At 40.0% G+C, this 16819-nt stretch overlaps 1 protein-coding gene across 2 annotated transcripts in view; it reads left to right on the plus strand.

Annotated features, from left to right (window-relative positions):
* Window positions 1-16819, plus strand: part of LOC108389937 (placenta-specific gene 8 protein-like) — a 52022-nt gene that overhangs the window by 12384 nt on the left and 22819 nt on the right. The window contains exon 2 of one of the 2 annotated variants that reach the window (XM_073237373.1): window positions 5096-5210. The exons of the other annotated variant lie outside the window; for it this stretch is intronic. The gene's annotated coding sequence lies outside the window, so the exon portion shown is untranslated. The remainder of the gene's footprint in view (window positions 1-5095; window positions 5211-16819) is intronic. 2 annotated transcript variants of the gene reach the window in all.

Below are 16819 nucleotides of genomic sequence, written 5' to 3' on the forward strand. Positions count from 1 at the left end.
TGGATTTCTCAATTCTAAGTGTCCTTTCCAACTTCTTAAAAGACATAGCAAAGCGTGTCCACATTCAGCCGCACTTGGTTTGGTCAAATAGTATAAACATATGCAGCTGGGTTCCTCATACGACATCTATTGTCAAAGCCCTTAAACCAACCCTTAACAAAAGTCCCACACTACTTTTGAATAATCTCTTACTGTCCCCTCCTTCCCCCTTATCAACGGGGAAATGGTAGAAGTTTGGGTGGCAGAGGCCATACTCTGATGAAGTTTTATCATTATCATGATAAGAATGAGGTTGAACCCACCAATTTTGAGCTCTATAGGCTTTACACCCACAATCTCAAAGTCCTCCTTCATCTTTTTTTTGTTGAAATATCACTGATACACAATCTTATATTGGTTTCAAGTATACAACACAGTGGTTCAGCAGTTACCCATATTATTAAATCCTCATCCCACCAGTGCAGTTACTGTCTGTCAGCCTAGGAAGGTGTTACAGAATCATTGGCTGTATTTTCCCTCCTTCTACTTGCAGCATTCTGGCCCAGTATAAAGGGATTCCACATTTACTCATCATTGATTAACTCAGGACCCCTGGTTGTAAGGGGAAGCTACTGTTTCTGTACTCTTAGTTTTTTTACATTATGCTGAGAAAACAAAGGGTAGGCATGCAGACTGTATGCTTCTATGTCCGTGGACTTCTAGAATCAGCAAAATCAATCTAAGGTGGCAGAAACCAGGTTGGTGTCTCCTGGGAGCAGGCTAGGAGAGGACTGACTGCACAGGGGCACAGGAAAACTGTGAGGCTGTTGAAATGTTCTGTATTTTGACGGGTGTATACATTTGTCAAATCCCATCAAACTGTCCACTTAAAAGTATGCACTTCATTGTATGTAAATTACATTGCAATAAATTTGATTTTGAAGTCCTTTTTATTGCCTTTGAAATTTTTCACAAGCGTCACATCATTCTGAGGACTGGACTTCTGACAATTGCCTTTCAGTTCAGGGCCACACTTGGAATTTAATCCTCTTCCATCTTTGGTGTGTTTTCTTTGATATCTGAGTGAACTAGAGAATTTACTAAGCTGCCAAGTGTATCTCCTTAGATAATTCTCCCTTTTCTTCCTATCCAAGATCATTCTTGTTTACAAGATTAGGAGTACATTTTGATGCACTTCTCCCAAACACTTGTCATCTTCCCTTCGGGGGATCTCTGTCCAGGGACTCCTACCCTCTATCAAAATATTTTAGATCTGTACTACCAACATCTAGGACATATACCTGATGATGTCTAACTCTCCGCATCATGAGCACTAGAATAACCTGATCATTTTTTTCCCATGAGTTCATGCACTTCCACTTCTCTGACCTGTTCCTTCTTGTGGCCAGTACTTACTTCCTCTACTTTTCTGAGAAAACATCCATGACCTTTAAAATAATTGCTTGGCTCCCTAGAGCATGGCATTTTTTAGATAAAAAGGACCTTGGAGATCATTAATGACCCTTCCCCTTGCTATATGAGACAACTGAAGTCTTAATGAGGTGTTTGTCCAAAGTCATACCATTAATGAAACTGCATTGAAACAGCATCTCTATCAGGCCACTGTGCACTAGCAAGCAGGATATTTACTGCCCAAAGGCAACCTGCTGAGGGCTGAGGGGGGGACTGAATTTAGTCTGTGCTCTACTTCCTTTGCCAACCCGTGAGGTTAGGACTATACTCCTCCTCAGAGGAAAGGGCTACTCTAATTTTTATAAAGGCACCATTCGGCTAATAGTGGCTCTGATCTACAGAAACCTTTCTTCCAAATTATTTCAAATCTAAGTGTTTATTGAAAAAAAATTCATTAGGAAGAAATTTGCTTTTTTATTTTAAAAGAATCTACTTATCCTATAACTTTTATGTTCCTCACAATTCTTACCACATCTTTTTCAAATGCTGTTTTATGAAGTCTTAAGCAATCCAGGACATTCACAGATTTTACATATTTTGCTTCAGCTCTCTAAGAAATGGGGGCCTGCTGTGGGTCCAGGCCAGGGATCCAAGACTCTGCTTGGAATGAGAGGGGCTGGCCCATGACTGCAGGGTGAGAGCAAAGGAGGACTTGAGTCCCATCCACCTGTAAGGGGACTTTCAGTCTGATATAAAAACCTAGTCCAGGGAGACAAGAACTTAATGCTGTGGGAAAGGTCTGGAGTAAGCAGCCAGAGAGAGCAGATCAGAGGCAGAGGCTGGAAAGACCCCGAGACAACAGGAGGTGTCCTTTTGTAGGGTGCCTCCTATGGGCCCTGGATGAGTCAGGAAAAACACGAGAGGCCTGAGCCAATGCAGGAACACCACTGGAGGCCAAGAGGGCTCAGTGGGAGCACAGCCCAGTGTCCTGATCTAAGTGGGACAAGGCACCACAGCCAGCACCCAGTGTGGGCCCCCAGGGCACAGCAACACCTGCTGTGGGCCAGTTGCCCCTCCACACAGTGCCCTGTGATGCACAGATTCCCCCTCCTGATGCCATCCTGCTAGGGGAAGGTGGAGAGAGGAGAATGCTTGAAAGACAGCACTTACCCAAAAGCGACTGGGCTACCTCAAAAGTTGTCTCTGGTTATCTTTATGCTGCAAGTTTACGTTCAGTGATCTACCCAAGCTCCACCACTCCCATCTCCCCATCAGAGGAAATGGAACTTTCAGAACAAGAAAGCAACCGGTATAGAAAAGAAGAACGCTGCATTTTCTTGACCTTTGAGTACAATTGAACCCTGTTACCTCGGCCCCTCCGGTCCAGAAGACATGCTGTGTGCATTACCCAGGGACCAAAGAATTCAAATATAAATTGTCAGTGTGTCTCTTGATGCCCTTGAGGTTGGCTTTGGTGCACAGAAAAGGTTTATTCGGAGGTTACTTTAGTTTTTAAAATTAACATTTCACTTATTAAAGTTGCAGTTTCATAACTTAGCTTGCTTTAAGATTTTAAGTACAATTTAGAATTATTGTTGTTCTTAAATAAATACAGCACATCTTAAAAACCACTTTGAAGAGCCTTAAATATTATTTGGTGCCATTTACAAACATTACTGAATAAACTCCCTAAAACCCTTTAAAATACATTTATTTTCTTTGCAAATACATAATTATTTGATTTACTATCAAAGACTTTCCTAGGAATCTAAATAATTCATACAAATCTAATAAATCACACTTATAAATATTTTTATAAGAGCTTTTTGGTGATTTTTAAGTCCTTAAAAGATTTAGGAAGAATCTGACTTAGAATCAGAAGTGTGAATCAATTACTCCTTTTGTCATTTTATCTATTTACTTTTTATTTTTATTGAAGTATAGTTGATGTACAATCTTATATTGGTTTCAAGTATACAGCACAGTATTTCAACAGTTACCCATATTCTTAAATCCTCACCCCTTCCAGTATGGTTACTATCTGTCAACATCTGGAGATGTTACAGAATCATTGGCTATATCCTCCATGCTGTGCTACCATCCCCGTAACCAACTTATTTTATGGTTGAGAATTTTTGTGCCCCTTTATCCCACTTACCCTCCTCACCCACCCAGACCCTCCCTCATGGTAATCACCAGTCACTTCTTAGTGTCTATGAGCCTGCTGCTGTTTTATTCATTTTATTTTGCTTTGTTTTTATATTCCACAAATAAGTGAAATCATATGCTATTTGTCTTTATCTGCCTGCTTATTTCACTTAGCATAATACCCCCTAAGTCCATCCATGTTATCTCAAATGACAGATTTCTTTCTTTTTTATGGCTGAATAACATTCTGTTGTGTATATATAACACCTCTTCTTTATGCATTCATCTACTGATGGGCACTTTGGCTGCATCCATATCTTGCCTATTGTAAATAATGCAGCAATAAACATAGGGGTGCATATATCTTTTAGAATCAGGGATTTTGTCTCCTTCAGGTAAATTCCTTGAAGTGAAATTACTGTTTCAAATGGTATTTCTATTTTTAGTTTTTTGAGGCAGTTCAGTGTAGGAGGGTTGCCTTTTTTCCACATCCTAGCCAACCCTTGTTATTTCTTGTCTTTTTGGACAGTGGCCATTCTGATTGGTGTGAGCTGATATCTCACTGTGGTTTTGATTTGCATGACCCTGATGATTAGTAATGTGGAGCATCTTTTCATGTACCTGTTGGCCATCTGTATGTCTTCTCTGGAAAAATATCTGTTTAGGTCCTTTGTCACTTTGGCATTTGAAAATAGAATCACAGACTCATGCCTGGTTATAACAAGCTAAATTCTCTTAAATATTACAACTACTTAAAAGTCTAAGTGTGTATAGGTTCTGCATTAACACAAAATACTATAGGTATTATCTTCTTAAACATTTCTATTGCTAAATCTTTCCAGGGTTGAAAGATGATTTCCTATTGTATTAGTATGCTCAGGCTGCTATAACAAAAAGACCATACACTGGTAGCTTAAACAATAGAAACTACTTTCTAGACTAGGAAGAAGGCAAGGGAGATCTGGAAGAAGCAGGCCTAGTACTCCTGCATGTTCTGACCTGGAGCCTGGACGTGGGTAGAAGTTGATGGTTCAACCTCACTAGAGAAAGCCTCTGTCCCTCTGTCCCAGCTGGTGGCCCTCATGTGGTTTGGCCATGACTCACAACACACACAGAGAGCACTTTACAAAGGAGGGGCAGCATCTGTTGCCACAGAAAAGAAAGCACATTAGTATAGTTAGTTTTGATTTCCCAGCAACCAAGTGGAGAAATTGAAAACACTTCATTCTTCTGCACTCCCCACCCTTCCCTTGCAAGCTCACTCTCAATTCTCAGGGACAGTTTTTCAAAACCCAGTGTACTGGGAAATTTGATCCAAAGTATCTTGATTAGCAGCAGAATAATAATTAAGTCACAAAGGCAAAAGGTACATGGGATCTCTCTGTATTATTTCTTACAACTGCATATGAATCTACAATTATCTCAAAATAAAAAGTGTAACTTTAAAAATCAAGCTACTTATAATGTACCTTGACAGGAAGAAAGAAAAAAGAACAACACTGCACCCCCAACCCTGCTCCTCCAAAAAAAAATCAACTTTTTGTTTTTTTGTTAGATGAACTTCCTCAATCAAGTGATACCTATACAGAGGCACCCTGTGCCCCCCGGAAGGTGGTGCAGCAGAACCGACACCTAATCCTTTCTTTTCCTTCCCCTAAGGAAACTAGCAGGTACCTTAATGGCAACTGAGTATTTCTGGTAGTATAAACAAGAACTGGTAAGAGTTGTTCCCTCTGCAGAAGAAAACACGGAAGGGGCCACAGAGAGAGGAAGATATATCTTTCATGATAGATCCTTTTGGGCTTTTAAATTTTTTATCATGTGTTCATATTACACAGTCCAAAAATACTGTTCCCCAAATCTTACCTATCCTTCCAGATATGAGCTTCTCTATGAACCCTTCTCATCCTACCAGTTTGAACACACCATTCTCTCCTGTGTGTTTCTAGCACAGTGGTTCTCAACCCTGGCTTCCAATTGAAAAACCTGAGAGCTATTTTAAAAATGCCTATGCTCAGCCCAACTGAATGAGAATCTCAAAGGGTAGGAGGTCAACACGGATGTTTTTTTAAAAACTTCCTAGGTAATGTAATTGTGTACTCAGGATTGAGAACTTCTGCCCTGGTACTTTATGATTCATAAAGTACCTGGTACCTTGCTTGAGTCAAGCTCTCACCCTAAAAGTAAACTATGAATAATTGATTACAAAAATAAAAAACACTTTCACACTGTTTAGTGCATTTAGTCTCCTCACAGAACAACCCCATGAACTGGGTGTCAGTGCCCCACTGCCCAGAAAAGGAAAGGAAGAGGTGAAGTGCTAGAAGTTACAAAGTTTCAGTACTCTGTGTTTGACATCTCCCCTGAGATTAAGACTGTGTTCCCGCCCATGTCCTCACACAGCACTTTACACACAGGTGGTGTTCAACTGCAGTTTATCAGCATAGTGAAAAATGAGTAACCCAGCAGAGCAGCAGGAAGTGTCTCAGCCACCCTGAGTTCACAGGGTGGCTCACTGCTGTGCAAGAGTTCCCAGATTCTGCTTAGGAGTTTATCTCCCTGCCTCTCCAACCCCTTGCTTACCCCTATCACCTCAGCTGCATGTTCAAAAAATACAGATTCCTGGAGCCAGGATTTACAGAATCTGAATCTCAGAGGATAAACTTCAGGGATATCTATTTGTTTTGAGTTTGTGTTTTCATGTGGTAAAATATCTATAACATAAAATTCACCCTCTTAACTACTTGTAAGTGCATTTCAGTGGCATTTAAGTTCATTCACATTGTTGCACAGCCATCATCAGTATCCTTCTCCAGAACTTTTTCATCTTCCCAAACTGAAATTCTGTACCCATTAAATAATAACTCCTCATGCCCACCCCGTAGTCCCTGGCAACCACCATTCTACTTTCTGTCTCTGTGAATATGACCACATTAAATACCTCGTCTAAGTGGAATCATGCAGTGTTTGTCCTTTTGTGATTGGCTTACTTCACATAGCACAATGTCTTCAAGGTTCATCTACACTGTGCCATGTGACAATATTTTTAAAGACTAAATAATTCATTTTACAAATATGCCACATTTTCTTTACATATTCATCCATCAAAGGACATCTAGGTTGCTTCCACTTTTTGGCCATTGTGAAAACTCTACAGTGAACATGGATATGCAACTATCTTTTTGAGATCCTGTTTTCAACTTCCTGTTGTCAAATTCTTTTTCTGCATCAATCATGGTGATCATGTAGGCTTTTTCCATCATTTTGCAAATATGGTATATTACATTGACTGATTTTTTTTATTGAGCTTTCGTTGATACACAATCTTATATTGGTTTCAAATGTACAACACAGTGGTTCAACAACTACCCACATTATTAAATCCTCACCCCCTCTAGTGCAGTTACCATCTATCAACATAGAAAGATATTATAGAATTATTGACTATATTCCCCATGCTGTACTACTGTTCCCATGACCACCTTATATTGTGATTGATTGGAAATTATTGTGCCCCTTTATCCCCCTCCATACCCGCTCACTCCAACCTCTCCCGCTTGGTAACCACAAGTCCCTTCTCAGTGTCTATGAGTCTACTACTGTTTTATTCATTCTGTTTTGCTTTGTTTTTATATTCCACAAATAAATGAAATCATATGGTATTTGTCTTTCTCTATCTGACTTATCTCACTGAGCATAATACCTCTAGCTCCATCCATGTTGTTGAAAAAGGCACGATTTCTTTTCTTGTTATGGCTGAGTAATATTTTGTTGTATATATATACCACCTCTTCTTTATCCATTCATGTTTTGATGGACACATAATTTGCTTCCATATCTTACTATTGTAAATACTGTGGCAATAAACATAGGAGTGCAAAAATCTTTTTAAACCAGGGATTTTGTTTTCTTCAGGGAAATTCCTAGAAATGGAATTACTGAATCAAATGGTATTTTTATTTTAAGTTTTTTGGGGAACCTCCATACTGCTTTCCACAGCAGTTGCACCAATTAACATTCCCACAAACAGGACAGGAGGGTTCCCATTTCTCTACATACTCATCAACACTTGTTGTTTCTTGTCTTTTGGATAGTGGCCATTCTGACTGGTGTGAGGGGATTTGCATTTCCCTGATGATCAGCAATGTGAAGCATCTTTTCACGTGTCTGTTGGCCATTTGTATTTCTTCTTTGGAGAAATGTATTCAAAATGCAAAGCAGGGCAGGGCTGTCCTCATACATAGCTTGGACTTGGCAGGCCTGGGCTGGGAGATGCCCATGGTCTGAAGGGTCATCCAGACCATCATTGGAGACCTTGGGGCTTGTTGAGCATCTTGATCCCTATCTCTACTTGAGGCTTGGGGTGTATTTGTGGCTCTGTCCAGATAAACCATTGGTTTGTGGTGCAGTAACTATCTGCAGAGCACAGCAGAGCTGTGTTTGTATGTAATCTTGCTCCCATTCTCAGAGAAAATCAGCCACAGAGAGAGAATCTGGATACAGTCCCAACAAATTAGCACCGGAGGTTTCTAATGCTGAGTGGCAAATTGCCCATCTGTCTCCTCTCATTTCCTATACCTGCCCCGTCCTTGGAAATCACTGCTCTCTGTTCTCTCCACTCTCTTCCCTCATTCAAAGGGAGGAAAAAGATAGTGAATAATAGGCCACGTACTATATAAGCATTATCTCACTGAGGCCTAAGTATTACTATGCCCCTTTCATAGCTGAGAGAGGCTCACAAAGGCTGAGTAACTTTCTCAATCAATATTGAATAAGTAGACAGAGGAAGAGATTGGATCTCAAAATAGATCTTTCTAGATCTAACACCCAGACTGTTCCCACTGTAGCAACATCTCCCATGCAGTCAACAAATCCCTGCTATGTGCTTCCCCTGTGCTAGTAGCTCAGGAACCTACAAAGAAAAACAAAAGGTATGGTTCCTGGCATCCAAGGAAACAACTGCTACTAGTGAAGATAGATACTCAAACTGTAATTATAACAGATATTTTTTAGAGTGTCACAGAGGTGTAAGTACTATGGGAGCACTGAGAAGCAGGGATTTTAGGGTATACGTAGAGAGAAAACTCACAATTAGGACAGGACTTCACCAGGAAAAAAGGAGGAGGAAGGCCATTTGGGAGTTTTTGAGTTTTGTTTTTTAAATAAAACGTCAGATAGTAAATATTTCAGGCTCTGCAAGCCAGGCAATCTCTGTTGCAGCTAGTCAGCTCTGCCACTGGACTACAAACACAGACATAGACAAAACATAAATGAATAAGCATGGCTGTGTTCAGTTCCATACAGCAGCATATGAGTCAAGTAAAACCCTTGTTTTCAAGGAAGTGTGGTTTGACCAGGAACTGGACTATCTGAAATCAGGACAGTCACAGAAAGTCCAGAGAGCATAATCCTTGTGATCTTCAAGTATAGTCTGCATAGCAGCAGCAGGAACAGTCTCTGCTGCCTCTTTACAACCAAGGGGCCAGTGAAGTCATCCACTCAGTGCGTTGAGTGGGGAATATTCCGAGTCTGGCAACATCCAATGACCATGGTTAGATGTCACACAGTGTGTTAAAATGAACACTAGTGATTAACATCCAGGTACACAAATAAAAAAATAAATAAGAAAAATTTTCCTTTTTTTAAACAGATACAAATTCCTCCCAGCATTAGTTTCAACTTTTACAACTGTGTCTTGTTAGTACTTTCCTGTCAACCTCCTCTATGACTGTGTCAATTTAGGGGAGGAGAGGCATGTAGAAATCAGTTTTTCAAGATTCGCCTCAAGTCGAGCAGCACCTCTTTCCACACAAAGATGAGATGTATTTCCCTTGCTTAAAGCAGTATTAACAGAATAGGTGATACGTCCGGTGTTACTTCTTCACCCAGGGGCTAATTCTAATTTTGCTCCATACTGAGTGTATCTGAGCAGACACTTCACAGAATGTGTGTTTCACAAGCTGTGAAAATACTGAAACCAGTTTTAGCTGGTGTGGGTGGGAACGGGAGTCCCGCCCCACAATTCAACTGAACCTGTGCGATAACTGAATCCTCCCGCAGAACAAAAGCTGGAATGTGTCTGGCTGCAGTCCACAGCAGTTAAGGGCAGGGTCCTAAAGCTTTCTTACAAGGAAAATTCTTGTCTGTACCACCCTCTACTTACCCAATCCCACACTTAGGTTCCCGTGTTTTATTCCCCAAATGCAATACTCAACCTCTGTGGTCGTTTGTAATTATGTGTATGTTTTTTCACACTACAGTGCCAGCAGGAAGGGACTGCCTGTCTCGGCTCACGTTCATCAGTATCCTGATGCTTGGTGAACTAAGAGCTCAAGAAATATGTGTATTAACAATCAGCTGAGCCACAATCTTCTAGCTGTGATTAGTTTGGGGGGAAGTCAAGAACACTGCAAGTAATAGAGCACCTGAGTTCCATCTTGACTTTACTTTTTCTAGCTTTGTGACTCTGGAGGAGTCACCCAGCCTCTCTGAGCTTCTATTTCTTCATCTGCAAAATAAGGATGATAATACTAATATCCTCCTCAGGGGCGTTTCTAAGGAGCAAATGTGATCACGGACTTCTGAGTGTTCAAAGCACGTCAAACAAGTTCAGTTAAGAGGTGAACATTTTAGCATTGATGCTCTAAAAGAACTTTGTGTTGCAAAATAAGATGAGTAATTTAAAAATTGAGGGTATGGTCACTTATAGCTTGCCACCAGAAGTCAGTTTATTTGAGGTAAAAACAATATCCATAACCATGTAGGAACTTGTGGTAGTAGCTGCAAATAAACATATTTATTTTTTACCTCACTTTATCCAGACCATTTGACTGCAAGCTCCTTGAGGCCAGGGGATTCTGGATTATTCATCATTGAGTGCCAAGTCCTAGGTCAGGGTTGGGCCTCAGCATATTCAAAATATATTTACTGAATGAATGACCTCCTACGCTTCATGATCTCAACATGTCCTCTAGCTATTGAATTGGCTCATTCCTTCATGCACAAGGCATGTGACTAATGCCTGGGAATTAAATTGCTTTACCTGTATCCAAATTCTATCCATCTTTTATGGATCTACCCTGAATTTCGTTTTCCCTTGGCATAGGATTGTATCAAATCATGAATTCTCTGGATTAACCAAATGACACCCTAATTTCTATTAGTCACTGCAAATTCTCATTCCAATTTCATCTCCATTCCCATTCCCATTACCTCTGTAAATGTTTCATCACCTGTCAGGCAACAAATGTCTGTTGTTCCTACTGTGTGTGAGGTTGTCCCTTGCCCTCAAGGAGTTTACAAGCCAAGGGGAAGGCCAGATGTACCCACAAACATCCAGAGAGTGGGATATCACAAAATTCCAGAGTGCTGTGCCATTACATAAATACCATAGCTCACGTGTGTTAGGAACTTTTCTAGGCACTGGGATAAAAAAATAAGATATGCTTTCTGTGCTTGAGGGGTCTTACAATTGAGGAGGGAGGAGAGGACCAGAGAGTAAGCTCTGAGAGATTAAGGATTTTTGTCTGCTTTGTGTCCCTGCTGTGTCCCCAGCCTCTAGAGTAGTGCTGGGCACATGGGAGGCCCTTAGTAAATATTTGTTGAAAGAATGAATGGGTGAGTGAACCTCTGGCTTCACAGTCCTGGCTGCACTTGGCCTTTCTGAAAGGTCTCCACACCCTAGAATGCAAGCATGAGTTAAGGCTGACATGTACTCAGTTTTTCCTCCCTTCCCACGCTGATCCACTGTTCTTGACCCCAACATATGACTCTTGACTCTTTTTTCTCTTGGGTGGGTGAATTAAGTCCTCATGAAAACAGAGTCTCTGTGGGCCCACCCCACAATCCTCCCAAGTAAAGGTCCACTGAACCCAGCTGGCTACAGTCCTAAAACACCACTCACACCCACACCCCCAACACCTTCGGGTCCCCTGGGCCCCAACCACCTCGAGATAAACCTCATTAATATTCTGATGGTATCTCACTGGCACATTTCATTATATATTCATACATGTATGTAAAATCTCACATGAGAAGTATCACATCATACATGCTGTTCTGTCATGGACACTTTCTCTTCCTTCTCTCCCCTTTCTCCCTTCATAGTAGGGCATCACCTTCCACCTCCAGCACAGCTAAGTCGGTGTTAACAACCTTAAGCAAATCTCTGTAGCTTTCATTCTCTCAGACAATTCTATACAGATTTACATACATTCACACACATAGATGGCTTTTGGTCACAAATTTATAAAAATGAAACCATATCCACTTCCGGCATCTTGCTTTTCTCACTCAAGAGGACATGATACAAATGCCTGCAAGTCATCTGTTAAAATTTCTAGTTCATTCTTCTGAAAGGCCACCTTATAGTTCACCCTTGAACAATGTGGATTTGAACTGTTCAGGTTCATTTGTATGTGAATTTTTTTCAATAAATACAGTACTGTACTGTAAATGTATCTTCTCTTACGATTTTCTTAATTGCATTTTCTTTTCTCTAGCTTACTTTATTGTAAGAATGCAGTAAAAAATATATATAACATAGAAAATATGTGTTAATCAACTGTTTATGTTATCAGTAAGGCTTCTAGTCAACAGCAGGCTATTTATTAGTAAAGTTTTAGGGGAGTCAAAAGTTATGCATGGACTTTTGACTGCACAGGGAGGTCTATGCCCTTTATCTAGTGTTCAAGGTTCAACTATATTTTAAAGAATTATATCAAACCCTTTAATTCATTTGTTGTTATTCGTATGTGGTATAAAATGGAGTCCATTTTTGTTTTATTCCAGAAAGAAGCCAGTTGTTTATCACATGACCCACCTTTTTCCCCTGAATTTAACTACCACGATTACATGAATGTCTCATCGGAATCTAACTCTATTGTCTACACTACATTGATTTGATTACTGTGGCTTTAGGTTCTGATTATCTGGTATGCTACATCTACCCTTACTGTTTTTTATTTCATAGCTTTATTAGCTTAAAGCATAGTTTCTTAATTAATACTGAACATTTATTTTTCCCAATGAATGATATAATCATTTTGTCCAATTCCAAGAAAAAAACCTGTATTCATTCCAGTGGAAATCGTATGAAATCAGTTTTAGGAAAGACTTTTTTATGATACAAGATTTCCAATCCAGAAATATGAAGATACTGCAGTTATTCAGGTCTTTTTTGTCTTGTAACAGATAGGAAGTGTTTTTTCCAAGTATTTTGTTAATTTCTTGTTAGAATTATTCCTATGTAATTTATAGTTTTTGTCACTATCATACATGGAAAAATATGTTCGCATTTTTATTTTTAGTTGGCTCCTTTTAAAGTAGATAAGAAGCTGTTGACTTTTGTGTATTACCTGGCAGCCATCCACCTTATCACATTTTCTTAAAATAATATTTACTGTTTTCGATAAATAGTCTTTTACCTATTTAAATAATTTGCTCTTATACCTACTTATAATTTGCATTAGGAATGGCTGCTAAATTTTAGCAGGTGTCATTTCACCATTTAGTGAAGTTTTCTTTTAGTTGCATTAGTGTAATGGATTAGATCCATCAATGTCATGGATTTGGACTTGGAACCACTGTTGCTGTTTTAGCACAAACGTTGCTTATTTACTGCTTTTTATTCTTTTTTCGAGGGCTTCTATAAGCTAATATTTTATTTATTACTTTTATCTCTAAATCATAAGTGACATCAATCTGTAATTACAATAAATAATTATAAGTAATCTATACTTTTTTCTTAAATTGTGGCATTAAATTATATTATCTTCAAAACAAGAATTTAAGTGATTTTTCTATGACTCAGAGTAGCTAAATCTGCATTTCTAACCAGCTCTGATGTGAAGCTGGTTCTATCAGTCCTTGGACACACTTTGAGAAGCAAGGGTTTAAATAACTTAACATTGGAATTATTAGACTTTTAGAGGTAAACTAAAACTCAGCTGTGTGGCCATCTGGCCCTAGGGTCTACTCAATAGTTGGTCTTCATCATTGGTCAATTTATGTTTTCCCTCTCTTTCTGGGTCTGTTTCCTCTCCTCTGGGATTTGCCAGAAATCATACATTTCCAGCCGCTTTCCATATCCGTTGCCATAGACTTGCCAATAATGAGTCTCCTAAACCTTGTAGTCTCTCAGTGGTGTGATTACAACTCTTCTTATTGCTAACCTCTTCTCTTTTTTCTCTTCTTTCCCTCTTCAACTTTGCAAGCTGTTTATTTTACATAAATACATAGTTCATTAGTCTGTTCAATAAACTTTTAGAGTTATTTTTGGTAGATTTGGCTTATTTATCCTTCTTACTATTTTTATCCTTTCTATTATTTTTTCTATATCATTAACTTCAACTTTTACCTTTATTAATTCTGATTTCCTGATTTAATTTCTAAATGTTTAAGGTGAATATGTAGCTCTTTTATACTTTGGGTTAGTTTTAAATTGTGAAGGCATTTCAGAACTCCAAACATTCGGTTTAGTACTGCTTTCAGGGTCCTGTAGGTCTCAGTAGAAAATGGTTGTCTTTTCATTACTTTCTAGAAAATTCGTGAAATCCCTTTTATTCCCTCTTTGACCCAAGACTTCCTTAGGAGTTTGCCCCTTAATTTCTAGCTGTTTAAGATTTTTAGGTCATCTTTTATCATGTGTCTATTATTTTTCATTTTTATGAAAAAAAATTATTTGCAGGATATAAGTCCTTCATGTACTATATCAAATGATTTGATTACATCATTCAGCTCATCTGCATAATGTCTTAACTAGCATAATAAGGCATTGTTTTATGTGTCCAAATTATTTTTTCACTATTCATTCTGGCTAATTGTGAGAAAGGTTTTTTGAAATCTCTCAGAATTGTATATAAAGTTCTCCTTGCTTTTATATATTTAACTGCTAAGTTCTTGGATGTCTACTTTTATGACTATTGGATCTTCTTTATTTTTTTGTAATAAATCCTTTTATCACTATAAGGATGTTCCTTTTGCTCTAATTGCTATCAGCCTCATGTCCACGGACGCTTGTAATGTAACCACTCCTGTTCTCACCCACTTGCCATGCGCCCATCATTCTGTTTTCACCCTTTCATTATTACTTTGCTTCAGGTTTGAGCAGTGTGTCCAATGAGCCACACCTTCACATTTTTTAAAGTGCTTCCCACTTGTTTTATAACACCAAGTTCATCGTTTTCTCCCTAAATTTCTCCTCTTCTGTATTTTCGATCTCAGTTGTGATGGAAAGCTCTTGTTCTGCTGTATATTCTGCATACACTATCCAGACTTCCTTCTCCTGGGCCGCCCCCTCCCCCGAGCCCAGGGGGCTTTGGACAGCTTTTCCTCAAGCCCACGTCCAATGAGCATGTGGCTGCAGTTTAGCCAATTGAATAGCCTTTTTCTAGTCATCGGGGCCCAAACAGAACATGCAGTGCAACTGGGTCCAAAAAGATGGCAGCTCTCTTTCAGAAGAGACACTTCAGAGCACAGACTTTGAAACCAGATCACCTGGGCTCAAATTCTGGCTATGGCTCTTATTTGTAACTTTGGGCTAGTGACTAATCCGCCTCAGTTTTCCTACCTACCTCATCCTTGTGAAAATTACAAGGGTGAGTATGTGTAAAAAGTTAGAACTGTGCCTGTGGTGTAGTAAAGCAAGTATGTAGTAAATCAAATGTGAGTGTTCACTATTGTTCCTGTATTCTCTAACTCCAGGATCTAGGAGGGCAAACCTGGGGCTCTTGGCAGCCCCTGTGCTACCACAGGACACGTGAAGTCAGAGGATGAATGAGGTCAGCAATTTAGCAGAGCAGAGCAAGAGGAGAGACTTGGGTTCTGATCACAGAGTTGAGCCCTGGAACAAGTTGGTCCTAAAACTGGTTGTACTAAGGTTATTTTAGACATGGAGCAATTATCCCTTTTTTGCTTAATATTCTGTGACTTGAGTCAGAAAGTCTTAAATGATGCAACCCTCAAGCAGTATACCAGGCTAGGCAGCTAGGAACCATTTGATTCTTCCCTTCCCCTTGCTGCCCACATCCTATGTGGCAAGTTAGAATATTCTTTTGCCTCAGTTTCTTTCCACTATGATTCGTTTTTTCAATTCCTTAACTCAGGGAGGAAAAAAGAAGGTCTGTGTTGGCTGAGTACCTGCTGTGTACTTACAGGACGCACTCACTTTTTTGTCCTGACTACAACCCTACAAGGAGCGTGAAGCACAGGGATGGCGACTAGTCCACGGCCACACCTGGCACGGGCTGGCAGCTACGTAGGCTTCTTTGAAAATGGCAATGACCCTACAGCAGTCTGGTCAATATTAGGAGTCACACACACCTGTCCTGCCCCATTTTCTCCTGGAAGTGGTCATCAACCACTAAGTCTACCCTTTCTCAAGCCCTAAAGTTTGCAGAGCCGAAGAGCAGAGCAGCACTAGCTAGGTTGTGGTCACGTGTCGTGAAAAAACAAACACTTGGCTGGTGATTTTTTCAGAACTAATTCACACACGCCTGTACGTACACAATCCAGTCTGCCAATCTGTCTTTTTAAGATAGAGCTCTCCATGGTGTCTGCCCAGAATAGTCTTGTAAGACTACTTCTGCCGCCATTCCTGGGCTCCTCACATCGTCCTTTACAATGCTTATTGTCCGTCCTCTGGGTGCCCCCTTTCAGTTCCTCACATCTGCTGAGCTCACCCTGGGACTTTGGTCCTCCGCCGGCGTGCTCCTCCCTCCCCTCCCCGCACAGCCGGCACCTGCTCTTCCTTTGGGTATCTGCTTCAGGAAGACCCTCCCTGCGCACCCCAACGTAGGCGCCCCTTCTTTCCACTCCCTTAATCAGAATCTCAGCTCCTTGATTTTCTTCACGCCCTTAGAACAACAAGCCACTCACTGTTTTATTCACTTACATGTTTACATGGACTTTACTTGTGTTTGCATGTAATTTTCTTTTGTCTTTCTCCTTTGTTAGAATGAAACTGAACAGGCATCCTGAGAGCAGAAAACCTACTTGTTGCCCCTGTAGCCTTAGTACTTCACATAGGCCTGGTGTATAGCAAGTGCTCAGTGTTTATTTGTTGAATGAATGAAAAGACAAGAGACTAGAACATAGGACAGGGAAGATGATTTCACTCAAATTACAGACCTGGTGAGCCCCTTTTAAACAGCTTCACTGGTATAAATGGGAAAAATGGGTAAAATCCTCAAACCCTGGGTCCTTCTCCATTTGAGAGAATTCATTCAATCCCTGAATGATTTCTGCATTCTTTTCCACTCATGTGTGGCTAGCTTAGACC

Source organism: Manis javanica, chromosome 5 (genome assembly GCF_040802235.1).
Source record: "Manis javanica isolate MJ-LG chromosome 5, MJ_LKY, whole genome shotgun sequence".
In the NCBI taxonomy this organism is placed as follows: domain Eukaryota; kingdom Metazoa; phylum Chordata; class Mammalia; order Pholidota; family Manidae; genus Manis; species Manis javanica.